This window comes from Primulina eburnea, chromosome 6, assembly GCF_022965805.1.
Source record: "Primulina eburnea isolate SZY01 chromosome 6, ASM2296580v1, whole genome shotgun sequence".
Lineage (NCBI taxonomy): Eukaryota > Viridiplantae > Streptophyta > Magnoliopsida > Lamiales > Gesneriaceae > Primulina > Primulina eburnea.
The window spans coordinates 28,214,408-28,237,425 of NC_133106.1; the positions used below are offsets into that span (position 1 = coordinate 28,214,408).

Below are 23,018 nucleotides of genomic sequence, written 5' to 3' on the forward strand. Positions count from 1 at the left end.
CAAACATTTTTTAAAAAATACATATTGAAATTAAGTGGTACACGGAGTTGAAATAAGTCTCTCATATAAGTTAATACATATATCTAATCTTCTAATCTTCTACGCGTGAATCCGAGCAAATTGAAGGTTAGGTCCCAACAGGTGTCATGGGCCTGCCTTTCCACCGCAGCACATACCAGGGACAATACTACGTGGGATGGGCTCCTCTCTCCACCCTAACACACAGCAGATGCAGCTGCAGGTTACATTGACGGTTGGCTTCTTTCTTCGCCTCTTCTCTTCGTTTTCCTCGTCTTCTTTCGTTCTGGAGCCTTGGTTTTCGGTCTCCGACCCTTGAAGGTTTGCTTGGTGTGTTGTCTTCATCCTCCTTCCAGCAGTTTTTCGGTCTTCACTCTGCTGCGTGGTGTTCCTCCTTCTTGGCATTGGTAAGCCTCTGTTGTGTTAGCTTTCTTCCTTCTGTTTTTTTTTTTGGCTTAAGCTCTTGGGTTTTCTTCTTTTGTTCTTGTTCTGGCTGTATGACTTTCAGAGTTGCTTCGTTTCTGGTGCAGTCTCATGTTGCCTTGCTTAAAAAATCCTTGTTCTTAATTATTTGAGTTTTCTTTATTTCTTTAGATTTTTATTTGAGTTTTTAGGCTGATCTTCTTTCCTGCCGTGCCAAAAGTGTAGACCTAAATGACTAAATGCTCCCAGGTAGACCAGACCACCAAAACCAAACCATATTTGAAAAACCATAACAAAAAACGTTTTTCGGTTTCATTCCGAAAAGGAATCTGAACCAAGGACCGGTACCTACGATTCAGTTATGGTTCTTAAAAATAAAAAACTGAAACTAGAACCATGTGTAGCCGTAGATGAAACCGTAAATCAATTTTAAGTTCATAAAAATAAGAAACTGAAGCAGAATTACGTTTAACTGTAGCCGAAACCATTCATTAATATTAAATTTTATGATCTTGTGGTAAATATGGATAATTTAGTTACACGATTAAACTACCTAATTTATATGCTTTTTTTATTTAATCTAGATTTTGTAAATAATTACATGCTCATGATATTTGTTATATAAATACTGAATAATGAACTCTTATTAGTTTGATAACCATGTGAGTTATATTGGTATGAATTTTCTTGATTTCAATTTTTGAAGGAATAAATATCAATTTGAATTGGTTCAAACCGTAACGAAACTGGAACCGAAACCGCAGCTGTCGGACCAATTCAAAGGGTTTTGCTTCTGGTTCCACCTTTCGTCGGAATCGGAATCGGAAATTCGAAATATAACCGCAACATCTAACAATTTTCCCTTTGAGTGTGTGACTTTTTTGGCCGCACTTGATGAAAACCATATTCCTTCCATATCTTATACAACAACGATGCTGTGATTTTGGGAGATACTAAAATGTGAGATGTTGATTTGTCATCTTTGCGTTTAATATACCAGCTAGGGATACTGTTTGGGGAGCTCTCTAATAGCCAAACCCCCCGTCACTCAACTCCCAGCATTCTCTAGCATGCTCCAACAAAGTTGATACGGCTATACTTCCTCCTTTTTAGTTAGGGTACCCACTTTAAAAATGAGAATTGGACGACAGACAAAATATATAATTGACTATAAAAATTTGGGAATGATGCTGTTATGTGCAGTTTATAATTGGAAATTACTGGGATCTAAAATTTGTTCTGTAAAGCTCTAATTGCGTTTAACTACGCAAATGGCATTGAGGAGACGGACTTAATTATCAACGACCTCCACCAAAACAATCATATACATTAAATGAATAATAAAACAGTTGTCTTGTAGTATCGAAAATGTTTAGTTGTAAAATATGTGTAAACTTATTAAAAGTTTTATATTATACTTTATCAAACCTACGTATATAAAAACTGCTTTCCATTTCTTACTTCTGTGTATTTACATTTTATTTTTTTTGCAGTGCATCAATTGTCTCTGTGCATTTCTTTTACTTACATGATACTGAATTTTTCTTTCTTCTTACTACGAGCTCCAAACAACTTTTATTCATATACTTTAATTTCTTTTATTAATCCCTCATTGTCGTAATTTATTCGATTGTCTTACGAATCAAATATCTGAACAAATTGAGGTTACCAAATTCATAAATATGTCTACTAAATTCTTAAATAAAAAAAACTTTATATCTGTTGAGATCCTGTCTACCTCAACAAGTTTTCAAATTTCTTTTATTAAACTTAGGTTTTAAGTACTCTTATTGATTGTTTAATAGTTCATATTACTTTTAATATTTAAGTAAAAGTTACTAAATTTGCGCATATGCGCGAGACCTACTGTCTCGACATACTACAGCTCGCGCATATGCGCGTCTCGTCTCTGCGCATATGCACGAGACCTTCTGGTCTCACACTTCTTCCTTGCACATGCTCGCGCATATGCGCGCCCTATCTCGCGTATATGCGCGAGGTTCTCTGCCCATCTCGCGCATATGCGCTCTTCTTCTCGCGCATATCGCACATAATACATGTCTTCTCAATTCTTATCTCGGCGTGGTTCTTCATAATCATATCAATTCATCAATTAATCATCTCGGATTAACAAAATAAAATCTCGGGCACTACATTTCTCCCCCCTAAGATATGATTTCGTCCCCGAAATCACAGGCAATCAAATCATATCAAATAAGAAATGTATAATAGAAGGTAAACATGAAACTCACATCGATGAAATAACTCTGGGAATTTCTGTCTCATGTCTGATTCAGTCTCCCAAGTAGCTTCTTCAATGCCATGTCGACTCCACTGGACTTTCACAAGCGGAATAGTCTTTGTTCTGAGTTGCTTTTCTTTACGATCAAGAATCTGGATCGGTTTTTCAAAATAACTCAGTGTTTCATCAAATTCGGCCTCGTCTGGCTGAAGAATATGTGAAACATCTGGTAGATATTTCCGCAACAGAGATACATGAAAGACATCATGTATTCTAGATAGAGAAGGCGGTAGGGCGAGTCGATAGACACGATCTCCTATCTTCTCCAGAATCTCGTACGGCCCAATATATCGTGGAGACAATTTCATTTTCTTGCCAAATCTGACAATGCCTCTGAAAGGAGAAATCTTTAGAAACACTTTGTCTCATGTCTCAAATACTAGAGGTCGACGACGAACATTGGCATATTTGACCAGTCTGTCTTGAGCTGTCTTCATTCTCTTCTGAATCAGCTTCACTTTCTCAGTCATCTCTCGAATCATATCAGGCCCAATCTCAGGTACCTCAGAAATATCGTCCCAATAAAGAGGGGATCTGCACTTCTTGCCATACAACGCCTCAAACGGAGTCATCTCTATACTCGTCTGATAGCTGTTGTTGTAAGAAAACTCACAGAGGGGCAAAGAATCTTGTCAACTAGTGCCAAAATCTAGCACTATAGCTCTAAGCATATCTTTCAATGTCTGGATAGTCCGCTCTGACTGTCCGTCAGTCTGTGGATGATATGCGGTACTAAGGTTCAATTTAGTACCTAGAGCTTGCTGCAGACTGTGCCAAAAGTGCGAAGTAAACCGAGGATCACGGTCTGATACAATCGAGTTCGGCACTCCGTGCAATCTGACTACTTCTCTGACATAAATCTCTGTCATCTGGTCATATCTATACGTCATCTTGTACGGAATAAAACATGCTGATTTGGTCAATTTGTCAGTCACGACCCAAATCGCATCACAACCTCGGGAGGAATGTGATAGCTTCGTCACAAAATCCATGGAAATGTGATCTCATTTCCATTCAGGAATAGACAAGCTGTGCAACAAACCTCCTGGTTTCTTTCTTTCGGCTTTCACATGTTGGCAACTCAGACATTTGGATACAAACTCTGCAATGTCTGATTTCATTTGCTTCCACCAAAACTGTCTTTTCAAATGATTATACATCTTTCTCCCACCAGGATGAATACTGAATCGACTACTATGCGCTTCTGACAATATCTGTCGTTTCAAATCTGAAACATCTGACACGACAAGACGATTATTCACAAATAATACTTTCTCACGAACCTGATATTCTGATCGATGCCCTGTTCTGACCATCGAAATCGAGTTCTGAACATTCTGATCAACTTTCTGAGCTTCTTTAATTCTCAAAATCAGTTCTAGTTCAAATTGAACATTATAAAGTCTCAATGGTTTACAATCTGTCTCAAATACTAATCCAGATAAATGACAATTTTCTATTAAATTCGAAACACCAATCGTCGATAAGATAAAGAACATACATTCGACTTAGTGCATCAGTTGCATGCATTTGATTTCCCCGGATAGTATTTGATTACACCAATCAAAATCTTTCAACAAATCAAGCCATCTTCGCTGCCTCATATTCAGTTCTGACTGTGAAAAAAGATATTTCAGGCTCTTGTGATCAGAATAAATCTCAAACTTCTCACCGTATAGATAGTGTCGTCAAATCTTCAACGCAAATACGATGGTCATCAATTCAAGATCATGAATTGGGTAGCGAGACTCATGTGACTTCAGTTGTCTCGAAGCATAGACAATCACACGTTCTCGCTGCATCAAAACACAACCCAATCCTCTATGAGAAGCATCACAATAAACAATAAAATCACCGGTACCTGACGGAATAGTCAATATCGGAGCACTGGTAAATCTCTTATTTAATTCTAGAAAACTGGACTCACACTCCTCTGACCAAACAAACGGAGCATTCTTCTGAGTCAGCTGCGTAATAGGTTTAGCAATACTAGAAAAATCTTTGATGAATCTTTGGTAGTAGCCTGCTAAACCCATAAAACTGCATATCTCTGGCACTGATGTCGGTCTAGGCCAATTGATCACGGCTTCAACTTTACTAGGATCAACAGAAATATCATTCCCAGGTATAATATGACCCAGAAATACAACTTGTTTCAGCTAGAATTCATATTTCGACAGCTTGGCATACTTCTCAGTTCTCAGAATATCCAACGGTTCTCAAATGCTCGGCATGATCATTCAAATTCTTTGAATAAATCAGAATATCATCGATAAAAATAATCAAGAAATCAGCGAGATATTTCTGAAAACACGGTTCATCAGACCCATAAACACAGCTGGAGCATTTGTTAAAAACAAACGGCATGACTATAAACTCATAATGGCCATACCTAGTTCTGAAAGTTGTCTTCGATATATCAGAATCTCTGACTCTCAGCTGATGATATCCAGATCTCAGATCGATCTTGGAATACACAGAAGAACCCTGCAACTGATCAAATAAATCATCTATACGAGGCAAAGGATATTTATTCTTTATCGTAGCCTTGTTCAGTTGTCGGTAGTCAATGCAGAGTCTCATTGAACCAGTCCTTCTTTTTAACAAACAATACTGGAGCACCCCAAGGCGAAACACTCGGTCTGATGTAACCCTTGGCCAGTAAATCTTCTAACTGATCTTTCAATTCATTCAATTCAATCGGTGCCATTCTGTATGGAGGTTTTCGAAATAGGAACAGTACCTGGTACCAACTCAATGTTGAAAGCTATCACCGGGACTGGAGGCAATCCCGGAATCTCATCTGGAAAGACGTCAGCAAACTCACATACCACTGACAAATCTGCCAATGATGGGCTCGATTTCAGTACGTCTACTGAATACACAAGAAATCCTCTGCTCCTTTCTGTAATAATCGAGTCATAGATACCGCAGATATCAAAGGAATTCTAGATCTAGAATCCCTTACCGTCAAATTTCCATTCCTTAGCCATCTCATGTGTGAATCTCACAATATTATGGAAACAATCTACGGTAGCTCTGTACTTGGTCAGCATATCAATACTGATAATACAGTCAAAATCAGACAACCCAAGTACAATACAATCTAACTCAATCTCATGGTCATCATACTGTAGCATACAATGTTTCACAGAATGCACCGAGATAAGACCTCTTCCCAAAGGTGAAGAGACAGATACAACAGCATATAATGACTCAACAGGCAAAGCATGTATCAATGCACATGTTCAGATATAAAAGTATGGGATGCACCCGTATCAATCAATACATAAGCAGGGTAACCACAAAGAGAACAGTTAGCTGCAACAATATCGTCTGGTGCTTCATGTGCCTGTTCCTCAGTCAATGCAAACACCCTGGCCTGTTGTCTAGGAGGTTGGCTAACAGTCTGGCTTCCTCCTGCCTTGGCTGTGACTGGGAAGGTGCTGGCTGGAAAGAGTGAACAACAGATGATCGTCTATCAGTCTGAGCCACTGATCCAGATGAATCTGCTCCCTGGGATCTTTGGGAACCTCGTTGTGGACAAACTCTAGCAAAATGTCCCTGCTGTCTGCAGATATTGCAAGTACCAAACACTCCTTGGCATTGCTCTGTGGGATGTCTGCCTCCACAAGTTCTGCAATAGGCCCATGTATAACTCTGGCTCTGTCGTGAACCACTGGAGCTAGATGAACTGCTTCCAGACTTCTTAAACTGTTTCCCTCTGGCTTTTATATAATCTTTCTTTTCACCACTGTTACTGCTGCTATCAAATATGGGAGGGGGTTGGTGGAACTGAGGGAAAGGTGGTTGCTGTTTCGGTACTGGGGCAACATACGAAGCTCTTTTCTGCCTAATCAGGCCAGCTTCAGCTCTTTTTGCTCTGTTCAAGACATCAGCAAAGTTATTTGGTCTTCCAGTGTTAACTAATGTAAAGATCTCAGGATTCAGTCCATTGATAAACTGATCAGCAACAGCTTCATCGTTCTCAGCAATATGTGGAGCAAAACGTAACAAGGTAGAGAACTTGGCCACATACTCTTCAATATTCAACTGACTCTGTCTCAGATTTGCAAACTCTGCACCCTTGTCTTTTCTGTACGAAAGAATATTTTATAAAATTTAGTTTTAAAGATTTTACAAGTGATAACCGTACCTCGATGCTCCCACGCTCTCTTGGTCGTGAGCCACCAATTCTTCGCAACATCATGTAACTGGTGCCCAATCAGTCTGATTCGGCGCTCATCTGTGTAATCCAATGAATCAAACAACATCTCAATGTCATCTAACCAACTCTCACAATCAACTGAAGTTTCAGTACCCTTCAGAGTCGGCGGTTTAAACGACTGAAACCTCTTCAGTAGTGTTTCCATCGGTGTTGCTGTCACATCCATCGGATTCACAGAGGTACTACCCTGTTCTGGGATTTTCGAGGAGGCATATCTGATTATCAAAAGGGTTAGAAATCAAATTTGACAAAGCTGTCTCAGTCCTCCTCTGATAATCTTACCTTTGATCAAGAATCGGTTCTGATTCATTCTCAGATAATACCTGCTTCCAATCAATCAGATAATCAGGTAACCATGTATTTCAAAGCAGTAAAACATGCAATAATAGTAGCATACAATGTATGTAATTCAACATCATAATCAATCGCATGCTAGCATTGCAAAAGCAAGGAAAGAGAACTCAATCTACCCTGCTCATTCTCTTCTATCTCAGTCTAAAGAACCTACTGCTCTGATACCACCTGATGTGGGGATCCAAACCTAATTCGTCTTCTTAAATCATCTTTGGGATTAATTGGATCGATTAATTAAATTTGGGTCTAATTGTTTTTTTAAAATACATAAGTGCGGAACATATGATAAATAGTCTTATTTCAATTACAAGATCCATAGTACAAATCTTGTACAACATAAAACCATAACATACCAAAATAAGGTTCAACAACTACATATCAGTGTCGAAACCAATTCTACTTCTAAGTTCGGATCTTCACTCTATGATCTCTCACCCTCTTCTCGACCCTGATCCTGTCCCACCTATTGTCATGAACACATACAAACACAACAACAGTCGGATAACTCTAGTGAGAATATAATTCTCAGTATAAATAAAGTATACATTCATTTCATATAAACATATACAAAAATATATAACAATTATCAACCAACATGTATCAACCAACATGTAATGTAATCCAGAATCTAGGAAAACATGAATCAATTCAAGTCTGTAAGTCAAACTCTATGACTCTTACCCTCTGACTCGACTCTGATATAATCTAGGGATCGTCGTTCTCGGATGTCAGCACATTATATCGAATCTCTGCAATAAGAGTCGATCTACTCCTAATCTCATCGATATAAACCAAACATCCAGTGTCTTGGCACCTCTGCCAATGACTAGGCACATCTGCACATGACTCTTTCTCGATATCTATCTTCTTTTCTCTGCTTTTCTATAAATAAATAGAACAAGCATATACATTCAAAGAATACAAATGTATTAAACAATAAGTAAGTATGTGGTTTTGGGAAACTCAAGTCGAATCTAACTCGAGTCGTATCTCCCGGTTTAACATTGATTTATACCTTTCTTTTTTCCGATCTGACGAAGTCAAAGTCTTGAATTCGAAACTGTCAATACTCAATCTGGCAATGACATATTCGAGGAATACAATATCAACATATACCCCAAGCAATACCAGATATAATCAGCACTCAATCTAATTCTGTTTCGACGGCATAACATCGCAATCTCGATATATCCCGATAACACAATTTCAGTAGACATCAATCTCAATATCACATAATAAATTTATAACATAATCTGATACCAAATATGTATAACATCAATCAAATCAAATCTTATAATTCATAACAATTTCATACGGTATCCGTTCTTCAATCTAATTTTGATTATACAATGACAACAATCTCAGGACTACATAACATAGATCAAATCATGATTCCTCAAGTATATAAATTGCAAACCATGCTAGAACTCAATAAGACTTACATTCTTGTGAAGCCTTTGTCAAGAGGAACACGGAAATAAACTCAGATCAAAATTCTGACGGTCAGATCTTGTAAAATCAGAACTCTAGTACATGAAGAAACTTGAAGCTTTCTTCTATGGATTCCTCGATTTTCTTGCTATTGAATTAAAGTAAATGAAGTTCTTTACATAATATATGCATGGTGAATCCATGTGGCTTATTCTTTAATCTGCACGTCTAGCGCATATGCGCGAGACCTACAGGTCTCTGCGCTTGTACATTTATCAGCTCGCGCATATGCGCGCCCTAGCCCCGCGCATATGCGCGAGACCTACTGTCTCGGCATACTGCAGCTTGCGCATATGCGCGCCTCGTCTCCGTGCATATGCGCGAGACCTTCTGGTCTCACACTTCTTCCTTGCACATGCTCGCGCATATGCGCGCCCTATCTCGCGCATATGCGCGAGGTTCTCTGCCTATCTCGCGCATATGCGTGCCTCTTCTCGTGCATATGCGCGAGGTGTTCTGTCATCGCACATAATAATGTCTTCTCGATTCTTCTCTCGGCGCGGTTCTTCATAATCATATCAATTCATCAATTAATCATCTCGGGTTAACAAAATAAAATCTCGGGCATTACATTTACATACAATGTATGTAATTCAACATCATAATCAATCGCATGCGAGCATTGCAAAAGCAAGGAAAGAGAACTCAATCTACCCTGCTCATTCTCTTCTATTCCAGTCTAAAGAACCTATTGCTCTGAAATACATGGTTACCTGATTATCTGATTTGATTGGAAGCATGTATTATTTGAGAATGAATCAGAATCGATTCTTGATCAGAGGTAAGATTATCAAAGGAGGAGTGAGACAGATTTGTCAAATTTGATTTCTAACCCTTTTGATAATCAGATATGCTTCCTCGAAGAATCTCATAACAGGGTAGCACCTTTGTGAATCCGATGGATGTGACAGCAACATCGATGTAAACACTACTGAAGAGGTTTCAGTCATTTAAACCGTCGACTCTGAAGGGTACTGAGACTTCAGTTGATTGTGAGAGTTGGTTAGATGACATTGAGATACTATTTGATTCATTAGATGACACAGATAAGCGCCGAGTCAGACTGATTGGGCACCAGTTACATGATGTTGCGAAGAATTGGTGGCTCACGACAAAGAGAGTGTGGGAGCATCGAGGTACGGTTATCACTTGGAAAATCTTTAAAACTGAATTTTATAAAATATTCTTTCCAGTATCGTACAGAAAAGACAAGGGTGTAGAGCTTGAAAATCTGAGACAGAGTCAGTTGAATATTTAAGAGTATGTGGCCAAGTTCTCTACCATGTTACGTTTTGCTCCACATATTGCTGAGAACGATGAAGCTGTTGCTGATCAGTTTATTAGTGGACTGAATCCTGAGATCTTTACATTGGTGAACACTGAGAGACCAAATAACTTTGCTGATGCTTTAAACAGATCAAAAAGAGCTGAAGCTGGATTGATTAGGCAGAAAAGAGCTTCGTATGTTGCCCCAGTACCGAAACATCAACCACCTTTCCCTCAGTTCCACCAACCCCCTCTCATATTTGATAGCAGCAGTAGCAGCGGTGGGAAGAAAGATTATATAAAAGTCAGAGGAAACAGTTTAAGAAGTCTGGCAGCAGTTCATCTAGCTCCAGTGGTTCACGACAGAGCCAGATTTATACAGGGGCCTATTGCAGAACTTATGGAGGGAGACATCCCACAGAGCAACGCCAAGGAGTGTTTGGTACTTGCAATATCTGCAGACAACAGGGACATTTTGCTAGAGTTTGTCCACAACGAGGTTCCAAAATATCCCAGGGAGCAGATTCATCTTGATCAGTGGCTCAAACTGATAGACGATCATCTGTTGTTCACTCTTTCCAGTCAGCACCTGCCCAGTCACAGCCAAGGCAGGAGGAAGCCAGAATGTTATCCAACCTCCTAGACAACATGCCAGGGTGTCTGCATTGACTGAGGAACAGGCACATGAAGCACCAGACGATGTTGTTGCAGGTAACTGTTCTCTTTGTGGTTACCCTGCTTATGTATTGATTGATACGGGTGCATCCCATACTTTTATATCTGAACATGTGCATTGATACATGCTTTGCCTGTTGAGTCATTATATGCTGTTGAAATCATTGTTAAAAAAATATATGGTTTTGGGTTAACACAAAGCCTTTATCTCAGGCCAGTTTGGGTTTGAAATCATTGTTAAAAAAATATCTGGTTTTCCATAGCGTTGCACTAAAGTTAGAGCGACCATGTACCTCTTACGCATATCCCTCGGTCCTCCAATAAAGGAATAAGGCAATATTATACGTTTCTCAACGTCAACACCCATTTCATACCCATGTGCGATACCATCTAGTAAGCCACGGTATATGTCTTTTCGCAAACGGCCTTGCATATCTTTTGTTCTGAAGAAATCTAATTTTGAAGTTTCAATTTTGATGTACATTCAACCACATATTGTTGTAAGAGCCTACCGATATATAATAAGAAAGACTTGTCATTCTCTCGTATTTGTAACTTATAGCAGTAATACTCACTGCATGACAAGATTAACCTTTGGCGGTTTCCCTTTGCAGAACCTATATGAGCGGTAAAATTCCGTTGTAAGTTTAAATAAAGCTAAATATTGCATTACTAAATTCTAAACAGAATATCAGCGTAATTATAAATTGAAGTTACCTTGAATTTCATTATGTGTAATGTAATTTGCATTTATGGATTCTGAATGTTGTAGAGGGCTTCTTCGTTGCATCGTGGCCTAGGGGCCATCCTGAAGGATCGTTTGCAGAGCACTTTGAGGTGCTTCAAACAAAATATTCTCCAAGATCTGTATTAGCTCGTGTTCTAAGAATATATACACCTATGAATTAGATCGAGCTTGGTATGGAACCAAGCGGAAAACACTCGAAATAATCATTCATTAAGGAACACTGATATATTTGTATATCTTGTGTAACTGAATAACCAAAATCCTATATTAGTTTTTGCATTCATTAATTCAGTTATGGTGAGAACTGAACCAACGGATGCTCTAATCAGTTAAATTAGTTTGAAAGCAATAGTTAAAAGAATAAATACACAAGGTATGTTTATGGATGTTCGGAGACTTCAACTGCTCCTACATCACCCTTTCTGCCACCTCGGGTAGGATTCACTAGAAGACTTTGATCTATACAAGAACTTGTACAAACCCACCCAGCTTAGGACTTACCCACTACCTTAACTGAACTCCTAGACTAGACTGAAGGCATCACCTTCCAGCCAACACTTCTTTAACGTCTAGGTGAGAAAGACTACATACATAAGTTTAACGTCTTTGTGCAAAAATGTATTTGAGTGGTGATGTTTGTGTGAGTGTGTGTGAGAGAACTGATATTTGAAAAGCTACCCGAAAAGTGTTCTCACACACTGAGGGAACTAGACTTCTAAACTAAGCTGATAACACGTTGAAGTGTTCCCTCACGACTGGGCTGAATGTTTCTCTCTTAAGCTGATATGACTCTTAAGTGTGCCCTTTCTTTTATTTCTTCTACTTCTTTTATTGAGTCTTCACTGATCTTCTCTTCTATTTATAGGCGCAAAGTTATATCGTTCAGTGAGACGCATTGATGTATCAGATGCAATTTGAATCGGCTTTTTGGACTTTGTGTCTCGACTTTTTGACTGCCCTTCTGAAGCGTTTTGTCTTTAATGCTCTAATGCAACGTCCATTATTGTCCTTTGACTGGACAATAGCTTTGTACCTTCACGCACAGCTAGAATCCACTCTGAATAAGCTGGTCTCGATCTACAACTGAAATATTCTGACTGATGCTTTGAACTGGTCTTCAGTAGGGCTGATGAAATCAATTGACTCGTCAGTTGAACTGATTTCACTTTTGTTCGGTTGAACTGATCTCAGTTGGGCTCTTCATCAGTTGAACACTTCTTCAGCTGGCCGGGCTTCTGAGGTTCTCCTGCTGAGTCACTTATCAACTGAACAATCAGTTGAACTCATTTACGACACATCAGTTGAACTGGTTCAGTTTGGTTGATCAGTTGATACTTTCAGTTGGTGTCTTCGACAACTTCAGTTTTAGGTTCGTAACTGATTATTTCAGTTCAGCTTTCTGCGTACTGAGGTAGATTATTAAACAACAAACAAACCAGTTTTGTTCACATCAAAATCTAGATTGCGAACTTGAAATGTTCCAACACATCTTTTTTTGTCTGTGATCTAATCTTTCAATTTTCCGATACCAACCAGGTTCTCCGTTCGGGAAAATAAGAGGATACTGCATAGGATCGTAAAAAGCAAAATATTGTTTAATTATTTGAGGTTGGCTGTCTGGTGGATATACCTGAATGTGTTGGCTTGTTAATTGGTTATCATCATTAGATTCGAGCCATATTCCAGCAATTTGAGGAACAGTAGATTTGTTAAGAACACGTTGATAGGATCAACTTGCAAAGCAATCTTATATTTGTCGAGGTTAGGGAAACTGTTAAGAGATCGAAAGAAGGTTTCATATGGGTTTAATGTTAAGAAGAAGGAAGGCACGCAACAGACTTAGAATCGAGAAATCGAAATAAGAGGCAGGACGCCGGCAACACACCGAATAAATCTTTTTGTTAGGCTCTGCGCGCTGCAAGGCGGGAGAGACGGAGACCAAGGCAACCTGAGGAGGAAAAGAAGTATGTTAAAGAGAGCAAAATAAACGATGCTAAAGCAGGACAAAGAAGATGGCCGACCAAAGAAGAAGCAGCTGTAAAAGGCAGATGCACAAGACAAGAGGAGAAGAGAGCAGACCGAAGAGTCGTAAGAAGCCCACCGATTTGTAGAAGTGGAGAAGAAACACAGTAGAGGCGATAAAGCGGAGCTGGAGAAAGGAGAAATCAAACAACGCGCCTAGCTGAAAAGGTTTGGACGCTACTCTCTGAGATGGGGGGAAGACAAAATCCAAGGCAAGAGGAAAAAAAAGGAGGAGTAAAATGAGGAGATGCATAAAGCAATTGCAATCGGCAGGTCCAGGGTGAGGTGGAGAAAAGAAAGCAGCACACGTGGTTTTGAGTCTAGGAAGTTGTGTTGTAAGAGACACATGTAGTGGGCGTTATCGGGAACTGGGAGGAAACTGGCCGATTTAAGCGGGTTCACGCTTTAATATAAGTAGACTAGGTATGGGCATCTCAATTCTTGAGGTTTACAGGATAACATATGAGTATTTATTTTTTTATTCAGAGGAACTAATCACGTGTTTATATTTCTGTAGGTCTTATCTAATAATGTAAATTTAAAAGCTATAATCATCATGAACATAGTATTTTTTATGTCCTTATATATTTGTACTCAAACGATTAGTATTTCAAGTTGACACTGTGTTTAACAAAGTGAAAAATATAAAAAACTAGGAATTTTTAAAATTGAAAATAATTAAGAAAAAGATTGAATTGGTGTTCAAATAGGAGAAGTTTAATAACATGTTGCAAATTGAATATATTGTATTGCTTTACCTTATCTACTCCATAAATAATTATTATAAATTCGAAAATAGAGTATCCATATTTTTGTATTGGTTGTAAGGGTGTTACATTTATGATGATGTTGACGCTATGAATTTATGAATGTGGTAACTTTAACTTAATAAAAATTGTAATATGAGACATTAAACAATCGATAAGATCACAAAATTTTTTAAGGTAATCAAAGAAAATTTGAAAAATTGTTATGTAGACAAGATGTCAATATGTTTAACCTTTTTTTTTGAGAATCTAGTTGACGGATTTATGATTTGTAACCTAGGTTTTTTTTTACGATATATAAACATGAGAGTAAATATTAAATCACGAGACAACTGAATAAGAGATAACAATGATGACCTAATAAAAAAATTAAAGTATATGAATAAAAATTATTTGGAGCTCATAATAATCTAAAGTTTATAATATGTTTACGCACAGGCACAACGACTAAGCATTTTCAATAACAAAAGATAAAGATTTTATTATTCATTTAATGTACATGATTGATTTGATGGAGTTTGTTGGTATTTAGTATTGCCTCAATGCCTGTCACATAGTTTAGTAGGAGCAATAATTTTGCTTCCATGTCAGGCATTCTTCGTAAGATGATGTCTCATATTGGGCTGGAGTAAACTCTTCCTATTAGTTCGCCTGCTTTTTTTTTTTTGAAATAGATAGTTATATTAATATTGTTTACATCGAATACATGTATAGTAAGGATTGTTTTCTATTGAGTTTGGTTCACATACTGAATTTGTAGTTAGCAAAGGATGGATATTGAAAATTTATAACATAACAAATATGTTAAGCGTTAGGTAATTAAGCATATAAGTATGTATGCGGTAAGAGAAATTACAAACAAAATCTATTGTGAAGATTACATGTAATAAATTTGTACATGTTTGTGTGCAATATATGTAAGGTTTAAAAGTTTTAGTTTCATATTTAAAGTACTATTAATATATCTTTAATTTGCTGAGCAGATTTAATTTTTTCCAAAAAGACAACAAAATGTAGGTATCACACTATATTTTGTAAAGTAACATAACCACATCATAATTCACATAAAATTTACATTATGTTTTCCAAAAGTAGAAACCCAAAAAGTACAAAATGTGTTGTTCTGCACTCATCATTATAAGCATACTTGAACCCTTGTGGCTAACTGCTGATTCGAACCTGAGGAAGAAAGCCAAATACAATTATAAAAAACAAGCTGCGTGTTTAATTTGTTTGTCTGACTCCTAAATATAGGTGAGGGAGATATTAAAAGCGATTGGATTTTGAATGAGATGAACCGAATGATTCATAGCACAAAATGAATTCTAACATGAGCACTCCTGGTTTGTTTAACTATTTTAAATGAATTTTGTGTAACCTAAAAGAGAAAGGATCAGACAGCTAGCCAAAAAATATTTTGGTTATATTTTTTTTTTTTCTAAAATGAAATAGACACCGACGTACAACCTCTTGTAGATCAATATTAGTAGCTGGTTTTAAAAAAAACTAAAGAAAAGCTACGAAGAAAAACTGTAAAGAAGATGTAGCAATCTGCAAAATGTGAAACATGCAGTGCAACTCAAATATAGGCTTATATTATAGGTGACTGAATGTTGATTTTTGGAGCTGAACAAACCACGTGAGCACGTAGGTTAGCAGAACACAATGGCTGACAACAAGTTAGTAGTTGATAAAAAACAAAAAAAAAAGATTATTTGCCTAAACAAAAAGCCATGCTTCTTATTTTAGGTTTCAAAGAAATAAATCCGTCGAGGACAATTCGGAGGCAGACATTTAGAAGTCATGGCTACTTTATTATTTTTCTTCCTTTCCTGCTTTGTAGAGTGTGGGAACCTTGTTCATAAAGATCTGTACCTACGTTTTTCATCCCATTGTTAGTGTTAGATTCTTTTAGATGTACATGCACGTGTAGATTAAATAATTAGGAATGGTCTTTGTTCCTACTTTTCACACAGACACATCTACATAAAATAAAATATTCCAATTTTTTTTTAAAAAATATCGTATTACTATAACGTAACATACAACATAAAAAAGATTTACTACTTCCATCCTAGTTCATTTGATTTTCCTAAATTATCCATAAAATTTTAAGAATGTATTCAAGCTCTCAGTGGGTTATGAGTTTTTTTTTATTTAGTTTAGCAACAACTGATCCAGCATACCTAGTGTTATTCTCGCTAACCTAGCTTAAATATTCACAATATCTCCATGTAATATAATCAGACAACAATTGAACTTATGAGGCCTTATGTCAGTTAAAAAAAAGATGATTCAATCAGCTAACACGAAGAGAAAACATGGTATTTTCATTATATTCTGTGACGTTGTGTTTGTTTTAAGGTAAGTAGTAGATATATTTTATATATACAAACTCATTTTTTTGATTCATTTCAGTGTATATGTTTCAGAAGATCCTAGGCATGTAAATCATTTGGATAATAACATTTTTAAGAAATTACCAACAAATCAATTTTAAAAGTATACACAATGTAAGTACCTTAATCATTTATAGCATGCTTCGGGCTTTTTTGTGTTATATTTTTTTCGAAGTCAAAGCTTCTTTTGGTGGCTGAACTGATTCGATGCTCAGCCAGAGTTGTTGGAATATGCGCTCTTTGTGGTCGAAGTGCTTGCCGGAGATTCGGGCACGGGTATATACTGGTCACCAACTCTTTTTTAACCTGTGAAGTCAAGTTTTTTTCTTTAGAGCTGCACGACACTAACTATGATTCATCTGATGGAAAACACGCTATGACTGTATTTCGTACGAATAATCTCTCTCTTGTTTCATTCCTTGATGACTTTAACTTGAAAAAGGAATTGAAAATCTTTGAATTTTTCATTAATGGGGTTGGGACTAAAATCTCTTCCCTGTTTTAGATAAGAAAAGCAAAAGTTAAAAGATTGTATCCATCATTTATTGAACTGAACTGTTTGCAACTGAATATACCTCTTGGGCTGCTTCAACGAGCTCTTCGCTTGTCATGCCTAATAACATTTGTGATTCCCGGTGTTCCACATATACAGTCAAGTTTCCAGTTCCGTCAGATAATTCTGCCTGGAAGCGTAATGTACACAGATATAATTAGGCACAACGTAAGTGAGTGATAAGTTGTAGTAAAAGTAATAGGTTTAAGTACGGCAATGTTTAGGTTTTTAGGGTACAGGGGTAACATACAGTGGTATCGGGCTTGGGAAAGTATTGTTGAAGTAAAAGCAAGTGAATTCGTATCCGTAAGCAGCTTCACAAGATTTGGCACAACTTGGAAAGGCTAAAAGTACAAACAGTGCTGCGAATCTGTCATTTTAGGCCCAGATTTTACCCAGAAAGATTTAAGATGTGAATGAAATGTTTTTGTATTAGCACTTAATCTTGGAACTTAAAGAAATTTAAAAGAATATACGGATAAAAGTGCAATTAATGTTTCGGATAAGCTAAGGATTTGGCTGATCTTACGAATCTGGAAATTAAATATCTGATCAACGCTTTGGTATGCTTTCTCATACAATTTCTCAGAAATAACAGTATCTGCATATTATCTGTTAGATTTTACCTTAAAAAATGGTTGTATGTGAGTGATAACAATCCACAATATTAAGATTACGCCAAGCTTGAATAAAATACATTAATAAAGAGTTGGAATTTTAGGAAATTCTAGCCACACTCGGGACGAACAAAGATACCTTTTGTTGTACAAATAAGATTTTTTCTGTCGTATCCCATAAAACGCTTAATAAGTAGGAAAAAATTTACCTAATAAAAAAGTTAGCTTAAATTTCAGCTACTTTGGTTTGATGTTATTCTAAGTAGATTAAGAGTAGGCTGAGCAAATATAAGTTGCGACAATGCTGAGATTGTGGGAGAAACGAACATAAAACTTTGAACATGTTGTTTTTATGTTTTAGAAAAGTAATATATGCAATTTGAAAATGATAATATTGTAAAATATGTTGTGCGTAAGGTTAGTTGTAGACAATAATAAATCAGAATGTTTTCTCATAGTTAGTATGGCTAAAAAGTAGTATAGGCATAAATAACTATAGTATATTTATAAACAATAGTAAAATTTTGCGTAAATGAGTGGCAAAGATGTAAGGAAAGTTGGAGGTAATAAAATGGGTGAACATCAATGAGCTAAAAGACAACTGGAATTAACAGATTAAATGTAGGAAAGAAGGATAAGTTTAGAAAGTTTAGAATGAAAGAATAAAAAGTGAGGTTCTCAATTACCACAACCGCAAGTCTTCAGCCTGTGAGATTGGAAGATAAAACAAAATAGTACTACTTGGTATGGTTCCGATGGATAACCTTATAACAGAATATTTTTTGTAAATAAAAGCGTTTGTAATTAGATAAAATGCATTGTAATATAGCATCTACTTATTTTACAAAACATAAGCATAAAATAATGTTTTTACCGTAAAAAGTGTTTATAGAAAGACGCATCCCTAAAACTATAGGCATGTTGTGAGCATTCTTTATCAAATAGGGTGCCTCAGTTTGCAAAAAAATTTCCCATAATGTAAGGATCAAAGATCGTCGCTTGTATGCATAATGAAAGTGTACTTTTACATTTAATATAAGTGGAAGAAACATTAAAATAGAGTAAATCAAAGTCTAGGATCAGAAGTAAATAGTTTAATCTTCGCTGATGATCACAAAATCTTGTAAATTTCTTATAGTTCTTTCAACAAACCGTTGTGGGAATACATGTATAACACTGCATAGCAAATCTGGGAAAAACTTTGTCAATAAAGCAAGAAAAAGTATATCATATATTAGGTACACATAGGAAAATAGGTTGTTGAAATACTCGACTGATTTGCCTAGTTGGAACATCTGCCAGTTTAGGGAACTCTACAAAAGGAGTAAGCTGGTAAATATAGTCAATTGGTATACGCTTATGTTCATCTGTACGTCTGGTGTAAGTGCTTTGGTTAAGTATCATTTGATGTTTTGAAGTTCCTAGAATTGGGTGTTTCCCGTTATTTCCCTAATCTTTGCATTACCCACATAATAAGTGTTGTATAGCTCGAGTATTACTCGATCCTTACTTTTCTTCTTACTTGATGAGAATTGGTGATGGAATTGAGGAAACTAACGACAAAGCTGAAATCCAAATAACTAATACGGTAAACATCTCATTTACAAATGATTTTACATCTTTAAATGCACTAATTAAAATGGTATTCCCAAAAATCGATGACTGCAATATAGACTTCTCTTTATTTGTTAAGCGCGCCATACTTACTACAAGAAATGATTTTGTTCACGAGGTCAATGATGTCCTAATTAATAAGTTTCATGGAGAATAAATTACATATTTTAGTTGTGATGATAACATAAGTAATTGTATTGTACCAAATCAAGGAGAATTGTTTCACTCCTTGACTCCTCAAGGACTTCCTCCTCATAAACTAACTTTCAAAATAAATGCACCAGTCATTTTGCTAAGAAACATAAACCCAACTGAAGGACTTTGTAATGGTACACGGATTCTTTGCAAAGGTTTTAACACAAATGTTAGTTATGCTGAAATCTCAGTCGGAATCCATGCAGGCAAACCTGTCTTCATTCCTCGTATAACATTAGAGGCTCCACGCGATGATTTTTCAACTATTCCATTTAAGAGGAAACAATTTCCATTACGGCTATGTTATGCGATGACTATTAACAAAGCACAAGGCCAAACTTTAGATTTCGTTGGTGTCTATTTGAAAGAACCCGTTTTTTCACACGACTAACTTTATGTGGCGCTTTCCAGAGCAAAAAACATAGATAAATTAAAAGTACTTATCAGGCCACCCGTACCATCGATCCAAAGCACTGACTATACAAAGAACGTTGTATATCAGGATGTTCTAGCTCCAATGACATGCAAAAAATGAACGTATATTAAATAAAAATAATAATTTGCCTAGGGTTTACCTATATTAAATAAACTTTGCAGGAGCTAGAACATCTTGATATACAACGTTCTTTGTATAGTCAGTGCTTTGGAACCATGGTATGAGTGGCCTGATAAGTACTTTTAATTGATCTATACTTTTTGCTCTTGAAAGCGCAACATAAAGCTGGCTGTGTGAAAAAACAGGTTCTTTCAAATAGACACCAACGAAATCTAAAGTTTGGCCTTGTGCTTTGTTAATGGTCATCGCATAACATAGCCGTACTGGAAATTGTTTCCTCTTAAATGGAATAGTTGAAAAATCATCGCCTGGTGCCTCTAATGTTATACGAGGAATGAAGACAGGTTTGCTGCATAGATTCCAACTGAGATTTCAGCATAAATAACATTTGTGTTAAAATCTTTGCAAAGAAGTTGTGTACCATTACAAAGTCCTTCAGTTGGGTTTATGTTTCTTAGGAAAATGACTGGTGCATTTATTTTGAAAGTTAGTTTATGAGGAGGAAGTCCTTGAGGAGTCAAGCAGTGAAACAACTCTCCTTGGTCTGGTACAATACAATTACTTATGTTATCATCACAACTAAAATATGTAGTTTCTTCTCCATGAAACTTATTAATTACGACATCGTTGACCTCGTGAACAAAATCATTTCTTGTAGTAAGTATGGCGCGCTTAACAAATAAAGAGAAGTCTATATTGCAGTCATCGATTTTTGGGAATACTATTTCTATTAGTGCATTTAAAGATGTAAAATCATCTGTAAACGAGATGTTTACCGTATGAGGTATATTTGGATTTCAGCTTTGTCAGTTAGTTTCCCTCAATTCCATAACCAATTCTCATCAAGTAAGAAAAAAAGTCGGGATCGAGTAATACTCGAGTTGTACAACACTTATTATGTCGAGAATACAAAGATTAGGGAAATAACGGGAAACACCCCAATTCTAGGAACTTCAAAACATCAAATGATACTTAGCCGAAGCACTTACATCAGACGTACATAGGAACATAAGCGTATACCAATTGACCATATTTATTAGCTTACTCCTTTTGTAGAGTTCTCTTAACTGGCAGATGTGCCAACTAGGCAAATCAGTCGAGTAGTTCAACAACCTATTTTCTTATGTGTACCTAATATATGATATACTTTTTCTTGCTTTATTGAAAAGGTTTTTCCCAGATTTGCTATGCAGTGTTGTACATGTATTTCCACTACGGTTTGTTGAAAGAACTATAAGAAATTTACAAGATTTTGTGATCATCAACGAAGAGTAAACTATTTACTTCTGATCCCAGGCTTTGATTTAATGTAATTTAATGTTTCTTCCACTTATGTTAAATGTAAAAATACACTTCATTATGCATACAGGCGAAGAGCTTTGATCCTTACATTATGGGAAGAATTTTTGCAAACTGAGGCACCTTATTTGACAAAGAATGCTCACAACATATGCCTATAGATTTAGGGATGCGTCTTTCTATAAACACTTTCTACGGTAAAATCATTATTTTATGCTTATGTTTTGTAAAATAAGTAGATGCTATATTACAGTGTATTTTATCTAATTAGAAACGCTTTTATTTACAAAAAATATTCTGTTGTAGGGTTAACAATTGGAACGATACCAAGCAGTACTATTTTGTTAGATCATCCAATCTCACATGCTGAAGACTTGCGGTTGTGGTAATTGAGAGCCTCACTTTTTATTCTTTCATTCTAAATTTTCTAAACTTATCCTTCTTTCCTACATTCAATCTGTTAATTCCAGATGTCTTTTAGCTCATTGATGTACACCCATTTTATTGGCTCCAACTTTCCTTACACCTTTGCCACTCATTTACGCAAAATTATACTATTTTTTATACTATAATTATCTACGCCTATACTACTTTTTAGCTATACTAACTATGAGGAAACTTTATGATTTATTATTGTCTACAAGTAACTTTACGCACAACATATTTTACAATATTATCATTTCCAAATTGCAGATATTAGTTTACTAAAATATAAAAACAACATTTTCAGAGTTTTATGTTTGTTTCTCCCACAATCTCAGCATTTTCTCAACTTATATTTGCTCAGCTTACTTTTACTCTACTTACAATAACATCAACCAAAGTAGCTGAAATTTAAGCTAGCTTTTTTATTAGGTAATTGTTTTCCTACTTATTCAACGTTTTATGGGATAAGAAAGAAAAAATCCTATTTGTACAACAAAAGGTATCTTTGTTACGTCCTTAGTGTGGCTAGATTTTCCTAAAATTCCTACTCTTTATTAATGTATTTTCTTCAGGCTTGGAGTAATCTTAATATTGTGGACTGTTTGTCACTCACATACAACCATTTTTTAGGGTAAAATCTAATAGACAATATGTAGATACTGTTATTTCTGAGACATTGTACGAGAAAGCATACCAAAGCGTTGATCAGCCATTTAATTTCCAGATTTGCAAGATTAGCCAAATCCTTAACTTATCCGAAACAATAATTGCACTTTTATCCGTATATTCTTTTAAATTTCTTTAAGTTCCAAGATTAATTGCTAATACAAAAACATTTCATTCACAGATTAAATCTTTCTGGGTAAAAGCTGGGCTTAAAACGACAGATTCACAGCACTATTTGTACTTTTTAGCATGTCCAAGGTGTGCCAAATATTGTGGAGCTACTTACGGATACGAATTCACTTGCTTTTACTGTAACAATACTTTCCCAGACCCGATACCACTGTATGTTACCCATATACTTTGAAAACCTAAACCATTGACGTACTTAAACCTATTACT

The 23,018-nt window shown here is 36.2% G+C and overlaps 2 long non-coding RNA genes across 2 annotated transcripts; one reads left to right on the forward strand and one right to left on the reverse strand.

The window, feature by feature from the left end:
- Positions 1–17,122: 17,122 nt before the first annotated feature.
- On the reverse strand, positions 17,123–18,799 carry LOC140833415 (uncharacterized). Its single transcript, XR_012118467.1, has 4 exons — positions 18,738–18,799; positions 17,497–17,580; positions 17,269–17,376; positions 17,123–17,189 (listed from the first exon to the last, which is right to left on the reverse strand). It is a non-coding gene; the product is annotated as an uncharacterized lncRNA (long non-coding RNA).
- A 2,310-nt stretch (positions 18,800–21,109) lies between these two features.
- Positions 21,110–22,712, forward strand: LOC140833416 (uncharacterized). The gene is made up of 5 exons (XR_012118468.1): positions 21,110–21,323; positions 21,409–21,499; positions 21,598–21,724; positions 21,834–21,912; positions 22,584–22,712. It is a non-coding gene; the product is annotated as an uncharacterized lncRNA (long non-coding RNA).
- Positions 22,713–23,018: the final 306 nt, after the last annotated feature.